The 23219-nt window shown below is 42.7% G+C and overlaps 1 long non-coding RNA gene across 1 annotated transcript; it reads right to left on the bottom strand.

Moving 5' to 3' along the window:
- Window positions 1–9980: 9980 nt before the first annotated feature.
- On the bottom strand, window positions 9981–12749 carry LOC138958080 (uncharacterized). Its single transcript, XR_011453287.1, has 2 exons — window positions 11273–12749; window positions 9981–10577 (listed from the first exon to the last, which is right to left on the bottom strand). It is a non-coding gene; the product is annotated as an uncharacterized lncRNA (long non-coding RNA).
- Window positions 12750–23219: the final 10470 nt, after the last annotated feature.

Here is a 23219-nt window from a genome sequence, read left to right as displayed (position 1 = left end):
CTCGTGGTAAACGTCACAACAGCAACAACAAACCGCTATCACCACAGTTCGGCACTATACGGCCCCATAATTATGACTTTTGAGGACGATCAGTGTAGCCTGTAGGGTATTTGGGAAAACCATTTGGGAAACGGTCAAAAACATGTCTTCACATATCAGTCAGTGTAGATTAATGTGTGTGTGTGTGTGTGCCGGTGTAACACGAGAAAATTACTCCCACGAGATTTTTACTCCGGAGTAAACATTTCGTACGAAAAAGTTACTCCCTTTACGAAAAAAGCACTCCCCCATTGCACGAGAAAATTACTCCCCAAGACAGGTGAGTTCCGAGTAAACATTTCGTACACAAATGTTACTCCCCTGACGAATAAATAACGAATAAATTACTTCACCCCAACACGAGCAATTTAACTTCTCATGCCAGGTGTATGAAATTTTTACTCCCTTGTCCCCTGTTAGTCTTGGTGGTGGAAGGGGTGGAGGGAGGGTAGCGCGACATTCGTGTGCGCGAGATCACTTATTAGCATTATCCCTTCGCCCGCATCCCATTTTTGCGTACGAGATTTTTACTGGAAGTAAAAAAAATGGGGAGTAAAAATTTCGTGGAGGGAGTAATTTTTTCGTGCCTTGGGGAGTTCTTTTCTCGTACGAAAAGTGTAGTCGGAGTAAGAATTTCGTACGAAATATTTACTCCGGAGTAAATTTTTCGTGGAGTAAAAAATTCGTGTTACACCGGTGTGTGTGTGTGTGTGTGTGTGTGTGTGTGTGTGTGTGTGTGTGTGCAGTGTGCCACGGTGTGTATGTGTGTGTGTGTGTATGTGTGTGTGTATATATATATGTGTGTGTGTGTGTGTGTGTGTGTGTGTGTGTATATGTGTGTGTGTGTATGGGAGTGTGTGTGCACACGGTGAGTGTGTGTGTTTGTGTGTGTGTGTGTCCGCCGTCACTAACTAAACATGATTTTAGTGTTTCAGTGCCGTCTGGTCGCGACAAAAATTGCCAAGTTTAATTGGTATTTACGATTCCAAGTTTATCAGCGTGTTCTGTTCAGCAGTCAGTGTCCATCATGTCCAGGCGGAAATAGTGTCACGGTCCAAGGAGGGAGGTGACACCATCAACAACCTGCATGCTGACCCCTTTATCATTTTGTTTCTGTTTAGTGTATTTCACCATCAAAAACCTGCATGCTGACCCCTTTATCATTTTGTTTTTGTTTAGTGTATTTCACCATCAAAAACCTGCATGCTGACCCCTTTATCATTTTGTTTCTGTTTAGTGTATTTCACCATCAAAAACCTGCATGCTGACCCCTTTATCATTTTGTTTCTGTTTAGTGTATTTCACCATCAAAAACCTGCATGCTGACCCCTTTATCATTTTGTTTCTGTTTAGTGTATTTCACCATCAAAAACCTGCATGCTGACCCCTTTATCATTTTGTTTCTGTTTAGTGTATTTCACCATCAAAAACCTGCATGCTGACCCCTTTATCATTTTGTTTCTGTTTAGTGTATTTCACCATCAAAAACCTGCATGCTGACCCCTTTATCATTTTGTTTCTGTTTAGTGTATTTCACCATCAAAAACCTGCATGCTGACCCCTTTATCATTTTGTTTCTGTTTAGTGTATTTCACCATCAAAAACCTGCATGCTGACCCCTTTATCATTTTGTTTCTGTTTAGTGTATTTCACCATCAACAACCTGCAGTTGTGGTTGCATTCAACACGGCCCTGTGGGGCTGACTGAGCAAGGGAGTGTGAGCAAGTATTTCTGTGACAGTCAACGATTGTGTCAGTAAATCCCTCAGCTCAAGGAGATCATGATTGATTTCTTTCAACGCTGATTGAAATGAACAGGAACACAAGGATAAGATAAATATAATTCCGCCACAACTCGTGTGGCCCCGGTATGACATATTGATCCGCGTTACGGCTTTCAGGTCGTTTCACATTGCTTCAATCCATAGCCGCTGAGATGAGGGAGGGCAGTGAGAGAGAGGGGAGAGAATGATAGAGAGAGACTCAGACTCAGAACTTTATTACAAAAGGATAAAGGTTTTAGGCAAAGCCTATTCTTCCAACCTGTCCTTTATACAACACACAAAGACAGACGCACATATAAAAACATAAATTCAATCATATAAAATACAGAAATACATTGTATGGAATGCAACACAATGTGCATTTAAGGAATTACATAAGGAGAACTCAAAAATTACAAAATTACATTGACATAGTTATACCTTTCATTTGGGAATAAAGTTGCTCCGATCAGCTACACATCCGTTAACACTAGTACAACATGTTTAACAAAATAACAATCGAACAAGACATTTCATTCACGAATGATGTGTGAACGTGACTGTCTCTTAAACATTTTCACTGAAGTTGCATTTCTTATCTGTTGGGGGAAGGAGTTCCAGAGAAACGCTCCCGAGAAGGCTAAGCTCGATTTGTAGAGGTCTATGCGAGGTATAGGAGGGATGATTTTTTGGGACCCATATCTTTTTGTGGCATGTTTGAAATGTGATTGCAAATATTTAGGACAGTCGTCATTTAGAATTTTATACATGAACACAGCCTTGTTTAACGTCAAGTTACTGACCTTTCAAGGGGAAGAAATTCAGGAGCTTTAGTTTATCATCCGTGGATCTATTCAAATCATGCAGAATAAGTTTTGCAGCTCGGAGATGCAGGGAATTGAGTCTTTTTAAATGAACATCACTGCAGTTGTCCCAAAGTGTCGATGCGAAGTTTATATGAGGCATTATGTCGGTGGGCGTAATAGAACATTTTGAGTGCTGCAGAATCTGCGTAATGCCTTAATTTTTATAACAGGTACAAATTTTGTGATACTAGTTTGCAAATATTACTCAAATGAGTTTGAAACAGAACGAGACAGACAGGCATGGAGAGAGAGACAGAGAGAGACAGAGAGAGACAGGGAGAGACAGAGAGAGACAGAGAGAGAGATACACAGAGAGAGACAGAGAGAGAGAGAGAGACAGAGAGAGACAGAGAGAGACAGAGAGAGACAGAGAGAGAGACAGAGAGAGACAGACAGACATAGACAGAGCGAGACAGAGAGAGACAGACAGACATAGACAGAGCGAGACAGAGAGAGACACAGAGAGACAGAGAGACAGAGAGAAAGAGAGACAGAGAGAGACAGAGAAAGACACAGAGAGAGACAGAGAGAGACAGAGAGAGACAGAGAGAAAGACAGAGAGACCGACAGAGAGAGACAGAGAGACAGAGAGAGAGACAGAGAGAGACAGAGAGAGACTCACAGAGCCTGTAAGTTCAATAACTTGAGTCCTGCACTGTTTTGTACCATGCGGCTTTGTCAACACTGTGACTACAAAAGGTGGAGTAACTTAGATCAGTATTACGTGTTTGCGCATGTTTTTTTTAATTCTCTCTCACAATGTTGTCACTGTTAAACTTTTTAACAGGTGGTCCTGAGTTTTATCAATTTTTAACGAAACTAAAATTGAATTAAAGTCCATGTTTTTAATGGTCCTTCCCCTAGGAAGTCAACGTATATAAAGGAAATATTATAAATATTCCTCTTACAATTTAAAAAAAAAAATATTGTGATTCTTGAAATAAACTGCTGTTTTATCGTCCCTCCCCCCAAAATACGTATGTGGACCCCCAAGAAACTTATGAAAAACATGGTGATACATGACATTTATTTTACGAAGTCTTAATTGTAAGTTTTAACCATTTATCTCACCCACTCCCGTCATCCTCCCGTTTTCCAGCCTGCCCCCCCTCACTTTTTTTTCCTATCGTATAATATTTCATGTCCAATATAGGCATTTCAAGCCCTGATTTAATTTTCGTTCGTATCTGCTATTCTGAGTGGCGCGTGCAATGCACACGGTGGCCGGCTACTCACTGACTGTTACCTCTTGGCCCGACCATAGATATCGGGGCGGGGACGTAGCTCAGTTGGTAGCGCGCTGGCTTTGTAGCCAGTTGTGTGTGCGACTTTGAAAACGTAGAATGGAACTCCGCATAAAAGAACATTCCAACGTAAAATCAAACTAACTCCTTTATACCGTATGTTGCCATGTTTAGGCACGGTCATGAAAGGGGTTCCAATGGTGCAGCCATAGTCGTATTTTTAGAGTATGCACAAACACACGCCTCATCCCCTAGATCATTGGTGACCTGAAGAAAGCAGTTAGAGCTGGGTTAGTCAAGGCCATGCCTATTCAGGAAAGCTTCCGCGCCATTGACAATTTCGGAGGTGTAATTTGATAACACATCAGTTTTGGAGAAAAGGTAAATGTCCGACCATTTTACCTATAGACTCGAAACTTTGTAGAATGGTCGTGGACGAACTAAAGTTCATGCACAACAGCTATCAAAATATTTGTTAAATTCAAATGACTGAAAAAATAACCCCTTCGTTGTAAAGTTTCACTTGCGCAATATGCGCAAATTATTCATCCGCCATGGGAAATGTCCTGATCCTGCCTGCAATTGCTGTATTGAAGGCATTGATTGTCTAATGTTGATTAATGTATACTATGTCATTTGAATTACCCCAATCCACTCATATACAGAAAAATGAACGACTGAAACGGGAATCAAAGGTGGGAGCAGCAATGCAACTTCAATCACGGTATCATCAGTGGAAGAAAAATGACTAAAAAGGAGGAAGCACCAATCCACACATAATCACAGTAACATGTAACACAAGGTGACTCGGATGAAGCAGCCACCCAACTAATGTATTATGACAATGAGCAATCTGCACATAACATAAAACCATCAAAGCGATGTTCCTTAAAATAAAATGGTATCCAGGTCACTTGGGTTCAGTTATGTCATAGCATAAAACAGCTCACTGCTCCCATGAATTGTTCTGAGCCTTGCAATGATAAGTAAAGCAATGAGAGCAGATCTGATGCAGTGCACTGTCAATCATTGACCGGCTGAAATATACTGCAATCTTGATGCAAATTACCATGTAATTTTCTTGGTGATATGGTCATCACTGCAGGCAGTAAAAGATCACCCAACGTTTTGCAATGAAGAACAATGAAGTTATTAGTCGAACAAAAAAATAAACAGACGAATAAAGATTGAAAATTGTCAAATGCAATGGGGCTGGATCTCCCTGTTGAAGAACTTTGAGCAAAAGATCACAAATGAGCTAACAAAGAATACTGTACGAAAGTACGAAATGTTACATGCACTGCAAGATCTCCCTGTTGAGAAACTTTGAGTAAAAGATACCCATTTTATTGCAAAGAAGACATACAGAGTAACATGTATATGAACAGAGTGCGAAGAATTCAAACAAAGAAGACCCGACATTTTTAAAATTATGTCAAATGCAGAGTGGCGGAAAATGTGTTTCGTGAGGAACTTACAGCACACACAAACACAACTATTTGCAAAGTGTAAAAACAACACGAAGAGAGTGAGAAGAACGAGTAACAATTATAAACATTGCAAGAAATAACAAAATGTCATATGCAGTGACGATTCTGCTGCGGAACTCGTCTCGATTCCCCCCTCTACGTTAAAACATTTAGTCAAAACTTGACTAAATGTTAAAAAAACCCTAAAGAAGCATACAAGAGAGATAGAGATAGAGACAGAGAGAGAGAGAGAGAGAAAGAGAGAGAGAGAGAGAGAGAGAGAGAGAGAGAGAGAGAGAGAGACAGCCAGCCAGCCAGCCAGCCAGCCAGAGATAGAGTATCACTGACAGAGTATGTCACCGTGTGTATTTATGTGGGAGTGGGGGTGGGGGACGGGGGTCGATCGTGTGCACGGTGTGCGTTGGTGCGCGAGCAACCCTGTAGGTATGTCCGAGGCAAAAAAATGTCGATTTCCGCCGATTCCTGAATGTGCGCGTGTGGTCAAACAATCACCGACACAATATGAAACTTTACAACGTACAAGACTCCCCGAAAAACGTCTCCTCAATTGAACAACCAAATCAAATCCCGCAGACGTAGGGTGGTATCGTGAACGCAACGGAATTGCGACACGATCCATCCACACACCTGCTTTTTTTTCCACAGAAAAGAACGGAAATCATACGGGGCACCTTTGCCCTCTTTGCTATCATAAAAGGGGTGGTCACATTTGACACACTTGCGTTACGCATTATGCGGTAGTATTGCGCGGGGCGAGACTGCTTTTTGTTGCTCGCGCGCCGTAGCGTTGGCAGCAGGGACCGAATACAGGGAGAGCCGTGACCGAGGGTCATGACCTATTTAGCTGCCAACTTAATCGTAAGCTGGGAACAGCCGTGTAATAGGTGCTTGATTTTGGTATTTTGATTTTACATAACATTAAACCTTTCTTGGGGTTCATGGTCATGGCAACAGCCATATTAATATTATATGATGTATAATATCATATTTCAGCATATGTGAATTACATGGCATCATACCAAACTGTCATACATTTTTATTCCTACATTATTCTGATTGATCATGATCACAACCAAACCTACTATCAGTGGACACATCCAAATGCAAGCGCCTGTTAACGTTCTTGACAACTTGCCACAGTGACTGATCTAAAAATATAAGTCCTTTGCCGCCACGGACACTGTTTGGCCTGTAGGTAAAATGTACAATGTATTTTCTGATTTGTGCACAAAAGCTTTTTTTCTTTTTTCTTTTTTTTAACATAACAATGTTTAATGTCACTGTATGTTTAAAAGACCATGGTCATATTTGTAAAAAAAAATGTTAAATTAGAAAATAAATAACATTTTGATTCATGATTTTTCCTACACCTGTGCTGAAAATAAGAAATAAAAATGTCGGTATATAAGTCACTCAAATACAGTAAGGTATGAATGGCTCGGTTTGAGTTTGTTGCAGTTGACCCTGCACAATACTACCAATGATGTTTTTGTTGAACAATTTTGTAATTCACAACTTCCTGTGTTACACAATCTCAGTGATGACCAATTTTGCCTCCACACCTCCCATAGGGTGACGGATTTCACAACTTTCTACAGATGAACAACAATGTTGCCTTCACACCTCCCATAGGGTGACGGATGTCACAACTTTCTGTGTACACAAACTGATGACGACATAAGCGCATGCGCAAACGCCTGCCGACACCCATAAGCTTTCAGCTATACATACATGTGAGCCAACGCCAGCGTAATATAACTAGGGCTCATGGCCCTAGAAAAAGAGGATCAATCCATTCTTTCGGCAACAAACTGTCTGCAGCTGCTCTCGTCTCTTCATTCAGAGCCTTCGCCGAGTCTTTGTTGGTGGCTGCACTGATCGGTTGATCACAGCGGTGTTTTCAAAACAAGTCGGTCAGGCAGGCACGCATCCATCCATCCATCCATCCAGCGCCTGCCACATCCCAGTCTGCCGTATCAGTATCTATGGTATAGTTACAATTTACGATTTCATCTATGCATACATGTGTATGTGTGTGTGTGTGTGTGCCCACGGATTGTGTGTGCGCCGTGTGTGTGTGTGTGTGCGTATGTGTATGTGGTGTGTCTGCGTGTGTATCAGTATGTGTGTGTGTGTGTGTGTGTGTGTGTGCCCAGAGAGTGTGCCCAGAGTGTGTGTGTGTGTGTGTGTTCTCAACACTGTCTTGCCGCCCCCTCTTAATCCCCCCACCCCCTCCACACACATAGCCTACACACACACACTGCACACACACACACACACACACACACCGTGACCCTCACTGCCCTGTGTATGGTAGTACTGAAGTGACAAGTTGTCAGATACGGCATAGCGCTAAACTCATTGTCCTCGTCAAATAAAGTCGGTCAGTCCTCCCACACCTCAAGGACATCGATTTTAAGGGTGCATGTGCACCGGTATATCAGGGACGGGTTGTGCAGTCAAGCGAAACACGACGTCAACACCTTGACCCGCCCAGTGTCTCGCATGATTCGCTGCAGGCATAATAATTCAAAGGCGGATGTTTCGTTTATCGATGGATGCCGAAAGTAATCTGTTTTCTATCTTTAGTTATGTTGAAGTTATGTTGTAAGTGAGCGTGCAGAAAGGAGAGGACTATATTAACAATGCTGAGCCGTATTAACTCAGCGTCATCTTGTCTGGGACTGAAGAATCCACCTTGGGACTGAGCACGACCACACTGACAAGCTGACCTATGTATATCTCACCAGCAAGTGAAGGGCAAAGCAAAACAAACACTGAATTACAGCAAATGCCGATACGAATAAACCACACCCAACAATAATAATTACTGGCGCCGCCTGCAGTCGCCATCAACATCGATTGGTTGTTCGAGATTAACGCCCGTTCAACCAGTTTGGCGAGGCTGTGCGGGATTGAAAACAACACTGAATTTGCCGTGTGTGTATTTGTGGGGGGGGGGGGATGGGAGGAGTGCCAAACAAACTAAAGCATTTGTTTGTGACCTACCAGTAATGTGCACAAGTGTATGTATTGTCTCGCCGGGCCTCACACACACAACTGCACACACACACTGACACACACACGCACACACGGACACACACACACACACACACACACACACACACACACACACACACACACTGACACACACACGGACACACACACTGACACACACACACACACACACACACACAAACCAGTTGTAACCTATAGATATAAATAGACATAGCGGCAGAAAAGGTAAGTCAGACGTCGATTGGGATGCGGCAGGTTTGTATGTCGCCGTCAGTGAAACGCCGTCGGTCGGTCCCTGGCGGGGGGGGGGGGGGGGGGGGGTGGAGGGGGGGGGGGACCTTATGCTTTTCCGCCTGACTTGATATTCACCAGGTACATGTACATGTAACAAGTCATGGCGACGATCGACAACTCATGCCGAATGTGTTGCATCCTGGTGCATGACGTCATATCAGCCAGTAAACAAATCATCGTGCAACATGACGGTCTACCCACACTTACCGGTCACGTGACACATTCAGTCGTTGTGCATCGTTGGCGAGGCGTGGACACGTTATTATGTCCTTGGGAGTGACCCAAATCACTGCAGCAACAGACAAACTTGACACGATTTTCAGCTTCTGCGCAGTAGCTTCAGCCGTTGACTGTCACAGTCTAGCTTTTGCTTGTTGACATGCGAACATGGTGCAAAGATTTAGTAACCCAGTCACACTCACACGAGACTTGACTTCCTCCGATACACTCCGGTTCGCAGTGAAAGTAAAGAGAACAGCCTGCCTAGACCTGTCACATGACCTGTCACATGACCTGTCACACACACACATGCATCACACACGCGCGCAGCCAGTCAACCACCGACTCAATAAGAATCTTGCATAATAAAAGTTTCACAAACACATATTGTAGTATAAGAGGAAATATTATCCCCGAGTACGCAGTACTAGGGTCCTGCAGACTTTAATTGTGTGTGTGTGTCTGTCTCGACTTAACAGCTTATTGCTGGGAAACTACTGGGCGCAGTTCGTTCAAAAGTTGATACACTAACTTGATAATAGGTCCGATTGGTCGTATTAAAACTTCATAATGTTACCTGGGACCTAAATGCGAAATAAATCACAAAAGCCACTCTTAACGGTGGGAGTTTTTGCGGTGGGAGGCTGGTCGCTTTGCGAACAGCCTGAACTAAAGGGGAGACTTGAGCGGCGAACACGTCACGCAGTGACCAGAAAAGCATGATTTGCAAGCCAGATGACAACGGGTGAGGAAATGGTCTCGGCAAAGAAATTACAATGCAGGGTTTGGTCTCGGTGAAAGAGAGACAGAGAGCACGAGAGAGTCTATGGCCAAAATGATCCGGGTTCGATTCCCGGCATGGGCGTTCTATTTTTTATTTTTTTTAATTCTTGTTTACTATTGTTTATTATGAACGTTTTAATGTTTAATTTTACTCTAATAGTTTTTTTAATTGTGTAAAATAAATAAATATTTTTTTATTTTTTATTTTTTTTGTTTGTTGTAAATCCAAGTGACCCGGGTTCGATTCCCGGCATGGGCGGTCTATTTTTTTTTCTTTTTTTTTTAATTCTTGTTTATTATTGTTTATTATGAACGTTTTAATGTTTTATTTTACTCTAATAATTTTTTTAATTGTGTAAATAAATATTTTTTATTTTTATTTTTTTAAATCCACGTGCACAAGACAAAAACTTTCATACTGGGGGAGCGAGCCAGTCTGAAGAGTACTCGGGTCCAGCGCGAGCGTTTTTTATTGTTCACTTATAAACATATTTATCACACACACGCACACACACACTTTTTAAGTTAATGACCTGCTGGAGTAAATGACTTATTTATCGTGCTAGGTAATAAAGGTAATACTCAAATAATCAACTGAGTCCAGTGGAAGATAGAAGTCCCGACGATGTAGATGTAGACGATAGATTGATGATAGTTAATGGAGAAACAGATTACTGCGGAGACGTAGATGAAGATGTAGGTGTAGGCGAGAGAATGGCGGTAGAATGCCGACAGTTAAAGGTGAAGCAGAAGACTGCGCAGACGTAGATGAAGATGTAGATGTAGGTGAACTGTCATCTTCCGGTTAAAGTTGACACCAGAACTTGGTTGTTTCAGTCTTCAGGTTAACGACAGGGCGACCTGGAATAGGCGTAGAGTTAGTTTCATAGTCAATATCACGCTACCCTTTACCCAGCCCGTCTTATGCCAATAACTCCAAAGCAGGATTATATGGACAATGGCAATGCTGATTTACACACTCAGTACCCAAATCACTCATGCTGGTAACCATTTAAACATTCAAATTAATGTTTAAACTAGCAACTAGTCTCAATATAACAACACGATTTAACAATATTTCTTAGTGTCACGTTTTATAGTCAAATGAATGACCTAAAACGGTCAATTACTGCTAACTGACTAACCACACCACGATACATTCTCACAGTCACACAAAAAGTTAGAAACAACAAAAGTAGAAGTTCTAGACGTCTGTTTATAATATAATACACTAACTCTCCACCTCCCTCTTCTCGTGAAGCCAAAAGGGTTTTTACGACCAAGTCGTAAGACAAAAATAACTGACAAAAGCCAGTTAAAGTTTATGAAATAATAAGAACACGCTGAACCGTGCACAGTTGGAAAACACTTAGCTGCTCTGTAAAAAGTCTGCCTGGACAGGCGTTAACACTCCACGTTGTCACAACTCAAAGTTCTTCATAAAGGGTTAGAAAGATGACAAGGTGGGAGGGGGGGGGGGGGCGTTTACGCATGGGTGCACAGGCTCAACTCTCAGTGTAGCCAGGATCCATTCGGTGAAAGTTGCAGCAACACACCAGTGACTGACAGCCGTAGAACAGCACAGCAAAGGACAGCAACAGTGACGTAGCCCGTCTTCAACAGCAAACAGGTAGCAGCCAGGTAGCAATCGTTCAGCAAACGTACAGCAACACCTCCAGCAACAACCACTGAGCAACAAGGTAGCAAACCTCCAGCAAGTCTCCAGCAAACGTGAAGCAACAAGCTGAAACAAGAGCAATTGGTGCAGTGACCATGCCAACAATCCCCCTCTTACCACCTAACATGAACTTCCCCCTTCAGCGAGCACGTGGTACCTGCAATGATAGACTCAGTTTTAATCCCCGAGTACGCAGTACTAGGGTCCAAAAGACTTTAATTGTGTGTGTGTGTGTGTGTGTGTGTGTGTGTGTGTGTGTGTGTGTGTGTGTGTCTGTCTCGACTTAACAGCTTATTGCTGGGAAACTACTGGGCGCAGTTCGTTCAAAAGTTGATACACTAACTTGATAATAGGTCCGATTGATCGTATTAAAACTTCATAATGTTACCTGGGACCTAAATGCGAAATAAATCACAAAAGCCACTCTTAACGGTGGGAGTTTTTGCGGTGGGAGGCTGGTCGCTTTGCGAACAGCCTGAACTAAAGGGGAGACTTGAGCGGCGAACACGTCACTGTGACAAGCATGATTTGCAAGCCAGACAACGGGTGAGGAAATGGTCTCGACAAAGAAATTACAATGCCGGGTTTGGTCTCGGTGAAAGAGAGACAGAGAGCACGAGAGAGTCTATGGCCAAAATGATCCGGGTTCGATTCCCGGCATGGGCGTTCTATTTTATTTTTAATTTTTTTAATTCTTGTTTACTATTGTTTATTATGAACGTTTTAATGTTTAATTTTACTCTAATAGTTTTTTTAATTGTGTAAAATAAATTAAAAAAATTTTTTTTTTTTTTTTAAATCCAAGTGATCCGGGTACGATTCCCGACATGGGCGGTCTATTTTTTTTTAATTCTTGTTTACTATTGTTTATTATGAACGTTTTAATGTTTTATTTTACTCTAATAATTTTTTTAATTGTGTAAAATAAATAAATATATATATTTTTTTTTTAAATCCACGTGCACAAGACAAAAACTTTCCTACTGGGGGAGCGAGCCAGTCTGAAGAGTACTCGGGTCCAGCGCGAGCGTTTTTTATCATCGAGTACGCTAGTACTAGGGTCCAGCAGACTTTAATTGTGTGTCTGTCTGTCTGTCTGTCTCGACTTAACAGCTTATTGCTGGGAAACTACTGGGCGCAGTTCGTTCAAAAGTTGATACACTAACTTGATAATAGGTCCGATTGATCGTATTAAAACTTCATAATGTTACCTGGGACCTAAATGCGAAATAAACCACACAAAAACGACTTGGCGGTGGGAGGAATTCGCTAAGCCACATCCAGCCAGGCAGTCTGATAGAACAGCGCCGAACGCGTCACACAGTGACGAGAAATATAGCGTCATAAAAAGATTACGTCACGGTCGAAAGTCTTTGACGTCAATTAATGCATCATCCCTGTAGTCTTTCTCTCTCGCGCGGTGTGTGTGTGTGTGATCATTTTGTGCACATGTGTTAATGTTACTGTGTGTGTGTGTGTGTGTGTGTGTGTCAGTGTGTGTGTGTGTGTGTGTGTGTGTGTGTGTGTGTGTGTGTGCGTGCGTGCGCGTGCATGAGTCTGTACTCGTGTGTGTGTGTGTGTGTGTGTGTGTGTAAGAGAGAGAGAGAGAGGGAGAGAGAGAGAGAGAGAGTGTGTGTGTGTCAGTGTGTGTGTGTGTGTGTGTGTGTGTGTGTGTGTGTGTGTGTGTGTGCGTGAATGTGTGTGTGCATTTTCACTGTGATCAAATAAAAGAGAAAGGCCAGTCACCACGCACATCCTCGCATGCAATGTATTTATATAGCAAAGGGAATGCCTGTAATTCACACAGAGCAATCACTTGGAGCGAGCCAGTCTGAAGAGTACTCGGGTCCAGCGCGAGCGTTTTTTTTGATAACAACTCAAGACATTTTCTCCGCCTCTCCATATCTGCAAAAACCATATACAGATTACAATTTAGCGTTATAATGACTGAGCAAGTTATACGCTATCATGGAGAAACAAAACACAGAGTTTACATTTCACAGACATTGACCGGTCACCAGCGTAAAGTAACGGCTAATTACCTCAACAGCTCGTGGAACGCAGCTCTCCCAAGCAAACCACTTGAATATTAAGCACAACTGATAATGGAAGACTTCGCTAACAGATAGCAGAGGAATGTCTAAATTATGGGTAATATTTTTTGAATCACAAAACTGTTTCAACTTGTCCAGATTATTCTGTTTTGATCTATCAGTTGTAATTACTTTGTCAACAATAGAAGTAAAATGAATGTTCAGATCATCAGCAGGTATATCAATAACGGAAGAGAGAGCGAGAGAGAGCGAGAGAGAGAGAGAGAGAGAGAGAGAGAGAGAGAGAGAGAGAGAGAGAGAGAGAGAGAGAGAGAGAGAGAGAGAGAGAGAGAGAGAGAGAGAGAGAGAGAGAACTCGAACTCGAACTCGAACTCGAAAACTTTATTACCGAGGGATGATAGCATTAGGTCCATATGGTCCTTTCTTACAGCTAGTCCCTACTATAATACACACATGAAACAAAGAACAAATATGAAGAATTTATATTAAAAAAAAATTTAAAAAAATAAAAAATAAAAATAATAACAAAAAACAATGGGGAAAGGTATAACAAAATAAAAATTAAAAATTCAAAAGTGTGCTTGTTAATGGAAGCATACTATACACTTTCTCTTTTACACATCCTCACACACACTCGCACAAAGTGTACACCGACTTAGTCGTTAGAGAGGTGCTTTCGGAGCTGTCTTTTAAAAGAAGATAATGACAGACATGACTTGATATTTACAGGTAGTGAATTCCAAAGGAACGCACCAGAATAAGAAAAACTAGTTTTAAACAAATCGATGCGGGGCCTTGACAAGGCAAGGTTATTTCGAGTGTTTGAATAATATGACGGAGATGAATTGAAGAGTTGTATAAGATATGTTGGGGCGTCCTTATAGACGACTTTATACATAAATGAACATTTATTATACAAAAGCTGCTTTTTTAAGCTTAACATCCCAATACTTTTCATCTTTTCCTTTGTAGAAAGAGATGGACTGGGCAGAACTAGTTTAGCAGCTCTACGCTGGAGCGAGTTCAGCTTCTTCAAGTGAACTTCACTACACCCGTCCCATACTATGGAAGCATAATCAATATGGGGTTTTATGTGGGCATTGTAAAATAGTTTTCTTGTGTCTAGATTAATAATGCTTTGTAACTTTGACAAAAGAAACAGGTTTTTAGCAATTTTTTTGCAGATTCCATTGATGTGAGTCTGCCATTTGAGATTATTATCAACAGTAAGTCCCAGTAAACGGTGCTCAGCTACTTGCTCAATGGAGTGCTCATTTAGGGACAGACTCAGAGTCATTTAAGAAAGTTGATGTTTTTGGCGAGTGCTGATTATCATAGACTTTGTTTTTACTGGATTAATAAGCATACGATTTGCAGAACACCACTCAGAAACATCGTTTAGGCTCTGTTGTAATTTGTCTTGAATTTGTGCAGGGCTTTTCCCTGTTGCATGTAAGGTAGTATCATCTGCTAACATATGACACTCAACAGATTCAGACTGTAGGTACAAGGGCAAATCATTTATATAGATGCAAAATAATACAGGTCCCAAAACAGACCCCTGTGGCACTCCACATTTCACAGTGCCCTGAGAAGAGTACGTATCGTGTACGTATACAGATTGAACCCTCTCTCTAAGATAAGAGTTAAAAAAAGGGACAGTGCTTGAACTGTTCAAATAACATTTTAATTTCTGTAGAAGGATCTCGTGATCCACGAGGTCAAAAGCTTTTTTTAGGTCCAAGAAAACATCACCAGAAATGTCTAACCTAATGGATGAGTACCATGAATCAGTTAATCTGGCAAGGGCAGTGTTACATGAATGTTGAGAGCGAAAACCAGACTGAAGTTGATGCAAGAGATTGTGGTCCTCCAAATAAGTAACCAGATGTTTCTGAACATGCCTTTCAAGAGGCTTAGATAATACAGATAACAAAGATATAGGTCTAAAATCATTTAAGTCTTGAGAACCTTTTTTCTTTGGCAAAGGTATGACTTTCGCTTTTTTAAATTCTTTTGGAAAAACATTGTGTTGAATACATAAATTATAAACATAAGTCAGAGACTCTACTATATAAGGAGTAGACAATTTTAATAATTTATTACTTATTCCATCAAGTCCGGAAGACTTTTTATTTTCTAACCTTGCTATGTACTGGCCAACTTCATGGATGGCCATTATCGGAATAACAAACGCATCCGTGTTTCTTAATTTTTCATCACAGAGCATCTGCAAGCGTTCACAACAGGAATGTGGTTCTGTACCTGGAGATTTTGAGTGAGAATCTACCAGTGATTCAGCAACGGACAAAAAATAATCGTTAAAGTCGTTGGCCTTTATATTTTGAGGAATACTACTATTTTTTAGGAGTTGCCTTTTAAAAAAGTGTTCAGGGCGCGCCAGACTTTTGAAACATCTTTGCTGTTACCCACAAGTTTATCAAAATATGATCGCTTCGCGTTTCTCACAAGATTCTTTACTCTGTTACGCGCTTTTTTTATAATCTTCAAATAATTTGTTTGTCTTCAACTGGTCGCGATACGCCATTGCTTTGATGATATCAATGGTTAACCAGGGAGGAAGTTTAGGATTTACCACATCGATAAAGAGGGAATACCAGGCTTCAAGTGCCTCGTTAGGATCAGTATAATTAAGCACAGAAGCAAAAGGTGTACAATTCAAATCATTAAAGAAGAGACCTTGATTAAAATGTTTAAAAGACCTGTATGAAATATATGTGTGACCTTTTGATTCTGCCTTGGGTAACTTCATCAATTTGGAACAGCTTACAGGACTATGATCACTTACACTAAGGTCGGATACACAGGCACCTAAGACTGTGTCCGGATTATTCGTATAAATATGATCGAGCAATGTAGATGTCGTTGAAGTTACCCTTGTGGGTGACTTTACAAGCTGTTTAAGCCCAAATAACTGAGTAGTTGATTCCCAGCTGGGATGGGACTTTAACATGTCTATGTTAAAATCGCCAAGTAGCATAACGTCAGCCTTGTGTTTGCTCTTACTATAAACATTGTCTAACATTTGTACAAAATGATCATACCACTCAAAATTTGCCGCAGGATTTCTATAAAGAAAACACACGAATTGAGGGGCCATTGATTTACTGGGTTTGAGTTCTAACCAAATGCATTCTACTGCGCTGGGTTCCAGGTCTATGCGTCTACGCGTAATGTGTTTAATTGAGTCATGAATATACCGCGATTCCGGTCTGCCCTTGTATTTCTGGGTCTCGCCTTTCAACACAATAATCAACAATCCCGATATCATAGTCGGAAACCCTGGAATCTGGAGAGAGAGAGAGAGAGAGAGAGAGAGAGAGAGAGAGAGAGAGAGAGAGAGAGAGAGAGAGAGAGAGAGAGAGAGCTTGTTGATAATACAAGTATTAATTTTATTCAAGCCTTCGATAACAATGTTCCTCATTTTGACCAGGAAAATCACGGTTTTCCGCATTTGAAGCCACCGACGAAGTTTTATTCGCCACGAGACCTCCACTGACACGCCAACTCTCAGGAGACCCGCCTTTACCTTCCGCATTGACACTAACTACTGAGTCCCAGCGCGCCCCAAGCAGCACCACACCTCCCTGTAAGGGGCGAGAAGGGCGCCCGATAAGACCTGACAATGTGACATTTAGCACTGGGCGATAATCGATTGCTGCCGACCTTGGCCGCCATGTCTCACACCGATCACATCTCCAGACGTCGTTATTACGTCTCGTGCGTCTGAAACCCGGAAAAGTCACCGAGTCACTGCACTGACACGGCACAGTCACCCGTCAGTAAACAAACCATCTGACGTCCAAGTATCAAACAAAATTAGGGGAAGGGCTCCTAATATGGACCACTTTTTGTTTCATGCTGATAACTAGCTTGTTTTCTTACGAAGAAGTTTCATTTTGTGTTTGGTAGTCCTTTTCTCTTAGGTTAACCGTTAGGCCTAATTAGAGTGAAATAGCTTTGATAGACATTCAGCAAAAATTAAATACAGAAAAAAATCACAAATGAAGTGACCTTCACGAATCACTGTAAAAAGCCCCCTATACTTCAAAATAACATGATACAACTTAGTGTACAAGTCAGACTAATTAAAATATGCTTTAGATTTATCTGTTTCGGGTTGATCAGAGCATTATTTGAAGCACGCCAGGAAACTAAAGAAGCTTATCAAAAACAGAGTGAAAATAAGTGAAGTTATCAACTTCCACGAAAAGAAGACTTTTTGTTATATTTTTTTTAAATCTTGACGAGGGCTAGTTGTAGGTTATTTCCAGCAAGCTTCTTAATGAATTAACACCTTTTTTTTGCGAAACATTGCATAACATCTTAACACATAACTGTAACGATCCAAAATTTGCTCGAAGTATCTTCAGTATGAAGAAGGGTGCTAACAAGTTGGGATCAGCAAGGGCAAATGCGGCGCTCATCACCAAGTTGTTTCTGTCCTTGCTAGGACGGCCTGATGGTGATATGGACGACTTTTTCAGACATGAGATTCAGCGTGAGTCTCCTTCCTTGTGTGATCGTGGAAAACTGATGTCAGGAACAAAGTCTGCTCTTCTTGGCTGCCTGCCTGGAATGCCTGATCCTGGACGCCCTCCTGCAGCAAAAGCCTCTGTGATCGTACTGGATATGCCAGCCTCTGTGATCGTACTGGATATGCCAGCCATCATCCATATTGTCAAGCCCCAGCGTGCCACTGTGTTTGAAGAATACACACTTATGCATTTGCTACCCTTCTTAGAGAGCCCGATGACCAACAACACCACAAGAGTGGATGCTGTTTGGGACACATATCAGGATGCAAGTCTCAAATCACAGACTCGTGCCAAGCGGGGTGAAAGTGAAGGAAAACGAACTAGAGTCTCAGCAAAGATACCTATTCCAAAGGGAGCTGACTGGCAGAAGTTCCTCAAGGAGTCTGACAACAAGAATGAGCTGTTCCAGTTCCTCAGTGAGCAACTAGTGCGACATACCACTGATGCAAGATATCATCTCCTGACTACGAAGGTTGACCTTGTGCTCACTAACAGACCAACAGATATATCAGCCTTATCTCCTTGCCACCAAGAAGAAGCTGACACACGGATGATGCTTCACCTCTGCCATGCTGCTGAGCAGGAACACACTACGGGTAATGACTACCTCAGGACAGTGGACACAGATGTGGTGGTTCTTGCCATCCATCACTTTGATCAGCTGAAACTGTCAGAGCTGTGGATTGGATTTGGGTCAGGAAAAACATTCAGAGATATTCCAGTACATTACACTGCTCAACAGCTGGGACCTCAACGCTGCCAGGCACTTACCTTCTTTCATTCCTACACAGGATGTGATGTAACATCGGCCATGTTCTGAATTGGCAAAAAGACAGCATGGAATGCATGGGCCACTTTTCCCGAGGTCACTGACACCTTCATCGCCATCACCCAGGACCCAACCAGCCTCACACTCGACTCACTGCACATGCAGCGTCTGGAGCGTTTCAACCACTGTGCTGATGTACAGCAAAAACTGTAGATCAACGTCTGTCAACGAAGCAAGAAAGCTGATGTTTACTGTTGGTCTCAAACTTCTGGAATCCATCCCACCAACCCAGCATGCGTTGTTCCAGCACACAAAGCGAGCATTGCTCATCGCAGCTTTCATCTGGAAACAGTCTCTGTCCAAAACCTCCAACATCCCAAACCCAGGTGAATGGGGATGGGAATGGAATGAGAGAACCAAGGCATGGGTGCCATACTGGACAAGTCTGCCTGACGCCAGCACAGGGTGCTCACTGTTGCTCCACTGTGGCTGCTTGGTTGCTTGCAAAGGAAACTGCAAGTGTCATCGCGCTGGTCTTCGCTGTGGTCCACTGTGCAAGTGTGAAGAAGGCTGCGCAAACAGTGCCAGTGACAAAGTCCAGAACTTACGACCAGTCGACCATATCTATAACATCGACAATTCTGAGCACCATAATTCCTGTTTAACTAAATAGTAGTCGTGAGTTCAAGAACTTGAACCGTGAGCTCACAGAGCTCACGCATGACTCGAGTGTACAACCCAATTTCATCTTTTGAAGTTAATAAATTCCAAAGTTATCGGCGTCTTTGTTGGCTGAAATGACCTTGAAAAATGACCTTTGACCCTGAAAATAGCGGTGAAACACCAGAGATCTCATATTTGGATTCCTTGCACTAGAAAACATGGGATAGCAGACATTTGACAAGGTTCTAGTAATAATGGGAGCTGCTGGGATATGACATTTAATTACTGCTTCCGTCGGCGGCCATATTGAATTTTGCACAAACAGGCAACAAAACGTAAGGTTGAATTTGTTTGCGATGGTTTTTGAAAACCTTATGACCATACTAACTCCATGCCAAATTTAAAAAACTCTTCACCAAGTGCACGATTGTTCTAGATATGACAGAATTCCCACCGTGCTAGAGAGAGAGAGAAAGAAAGGGAGAGAGAGAGAGCATAGCATAACTTCACCCAGTGGTCACCGTGGTGTCCATGCGGACTGGACAGAGGTTGTGTGGTAACAGTTGTTGTAACGCTCTGTGCTTGACCTGACCCCGACCAAAGGTCATAGGCTAGTTATGCACGGCGAGGTGTACTTACACTCCGCAGGTTGCGGTGAGCCGGTCAAGACAGCAAGTGTGAGGTGTACTTACACTGCGCGGTGAGGTCAAGACAGCAAGTGTGAGGTGTACTTACACTGCGCGGTGAGGTCAAGACAGCAAGTGTGAGGTGTACTTACACTCCACGGTGAGGTCAAGACAGCAAGTGTGAGGTGTACTTACACTGCGCGGTGAGGTCAAGACAGCAAGTGTGAGGTGTACTTACACTGCGCGGTGAGGTCAAGACAGCAAGTGTGAGGTGTACTTACACTGCGCGGTGAGGTCAAGACAGCCAGTGTGAGGTGTACTTACACTGCGCGGTGAGGTCAAGACAGCCAGTGTGAGGTGTACTTACACTCCGCGGTGAGGTCAAGACAACAAGTGTGAGGTGTACTTACACTGCGCGGTGAGGTCAAGACAGCAAGTGTGAGGTGTACTTACACTCCGCGGTGAGGTCAAGACAGCAAGTGTGAGGTGTACTTACACTCCGCGGAGAGGTCAAGACAGCAAGTGTGAGGTGTACTTACACTCCGCGGTGAGGTCAAGACAGCAAGTGTGAGGTGTACTTACACTCCGCGGTGAGGTCAAGACAGCAAGTGTGAGGTGTACTTACACTGCGCGGTGAGGTCAAGACAGCAAGTGTGAGGTGTACTTACACTGCGCGGTGAGGTCAAGACAACAAGTGTGAGGTGTACTTACACTCTGCGGTGAGGTCAAGACAGCAAATGTGAGGTGTACTTACACTCCGCGGTGAGGTCAAGACAACAAGTGTGAGGTGTACTTACACTCTGCGGTGAGGTCAAGACAGCAAATGTGAGGTGTACTTACACTCCGCGGTGAGGTCAAGACAACAAGTGTGAGGTGTACTTACACTCTGCGGTGAGGTCAAGACAGCAAATGTGAGGTGTACTTACACTCCGCGGTGAGGTCAAGACAGCCAGTGTGAGGTGTACTTACACTGCGCGGTGAGGTCAAGACAGCTAGTGTGAGGTGTACTTACACTGCGCGGTGAGGTCAAGACAGCAAGTGTGAGGTGTACTTACACTCCGCGGTGAGGTCAAGACAGCAAGTGTAGCGGGCAAGTTTATGTTAGCACACGCCAATGGTGAAGTGAATGTTGTGTAGTGCTCTCACACACCTGTATACATGTAAACACCACAGATTGCACCTACAGGAGAGGGGGGCATGGAAAATGGATCTGGAGTCCATATCTCGGCTCAGCTTGACAGCACTAATAACACTCGGGTTGTTCGAGTGTCAGACGAAGGTTATTTATAGCTGCAGTTTTGATTGTTAGAAAGAAGACTGCTTACAGACCAAGGTGTTTTGCTTTGTGAATGTGGCTTTAAACATTCCGAGCCAGTAAAGAGTCCCGCGGGGTGGGGGCGATGTTAGCTACAACATTCTGGTTCTTGCACGACCAAGACCTCAACAATCAGGAGAGAGAGAGAGAGAGAGAGAGAGAGAGAGAGAGAGAGAGAGAGAGAGAGAGAGAGAGAGAGAGAGAGAGAGAGAGAGAGAGAGAGAGAGAGAGAGAGAGAGAGAGAGAGAGAGAGAGAGAGAGAGAGAGAGAGAGAGAGAGAGAGAGAGAGAGAGAGAGAGAGAGAGAGAGAGAGAGAGAGAGAGAGAGAGAGAGAGAGAGAGAGAGAGAGAGAGAGAGAGAGAGAGAGAGAGAGAGAGAGAGAGAGAGAGAGAGAGAGAGAGAGAGAGAGAGAGAGAGAGAGAGAGAGAGAGAGAGAGAGAGAGAGAGAGAGAGAGAGAGAGAGAGAGAGAGAGAGAGAGAGAGAGAGAGAGAGAGAGAGAGAGAGAGAGAGAGAGAGAGAGAGAGAGAGAGAGAGAGAGAGAGAGAGAGAGAGAGAGAGAGAGAGAGAGAGAGAGAGAGAGAGAGAGAGAGAGAGAGAGAGAGAGAGAGAGAGAGAGAGAGAGAGAGAGAGAGAGAGAGAGAGAGAGAGAGAGAGAGAGAGAGAGAGAGAGAGAGAGAGAGAGGGAGGAGAGAGAGAGAGAGAGAGAGAGAGAGAGAGAGAGAGAGAGAGAGAGTGTGTCTTGGGAAACTACCCACCGATTGTGATAGAGTATAGGGCACAAACATCTGAAAAGTTCCCACATTGTGTTCACGTGCGATCGTTCCATCCTTCTCTCTCTCGCACACAGACAAACACACACACACACACACTCACAAACAGTTGTTGTCAAAACAGACACGGAGGAGTTCAATAGCCATGTTTAATAACAGCCGAATGACAGTGACAGTGAGTAGCAGCCACGCAAGATGACCACACAGGGAAGGGTAACGGGACAAACGGACAGCACAGACTGAGCGTGGTGACGTAATGACCACACAAACTCAGCCTCAGGGTGATGACGATGAAAACCACACTCTGGTCTCAACACACACACACACACACACACACACACACACACACAGCATCAATCATGAACAAATACAACTCACTGACGCTACATAGTTATCTTATGTACAACACATAGAACCACTTCTAGCTTCAACAACCTACTCAACGTGAGGTATCAAAGAAATAAAAAATAAAAAGAGAAGTCTTCTCTTACTAGCATGAATCAGTTGGCAATAAATGAAAATTAATGAAAAAGAAAAAGAAAAAATTCCACTTTCAAAGTCTTACTCATGGATTCACTATTGGCAGAGTACAATATTTACAGGTCACTGAGTTGCCAACAGTTCCAGTTTGATAGTGAAATCTGATGGGACACAGAGGAAAACACGGGAAATGTAAATATTGATATATGAGAATACATTCTTAGTTCAATAACTTCAGCATCTTGACTTAAATGACAAACAGTTAACAGACACACACATATCACTTCACACAAAATATCACTTAACACAAATTACTTCCATCTGGAGCACAACGACACTGAGCATTTAATACCAGAATTTAAAAAAAAAAATGAATTGCATTTCATCTGTTAATAAATGTCAGTTCACCGCTGCTGAGTATTCTCTACATCTCCCCACTAAAGTCAACAAAAGAAAAAGTAACAGATGATACTGTCGCTCTCCTTGGGAACAGAACATGTGTTCTTCTTATTCTTATTCTTTGTTCTCATTTACCAGCAAGTCTGCTTATAATGAAATAATCACGAGAAAAGTTAAGACCAACATTTT

Source organism: Littorina saxatilis, linkage group LG2, assembly GCF_037325665.1.
Source record: "Littorina saxatilis isolate snail1 linkage group LG2, US_GU_Lsax_2.0, whole genome shotgun sequence".
Taxonomy (NCBI): Eukaryota; Metazoa; Mollusca; class Gastropoda; order Littorinimorpha; family Littorinidae; genus Littorina; species Littorina saxatilis.
Note: the sequence above shows the minus strand (reverse complement) of the source record. Positions and strands in the feature narration are given on the sequence as shown.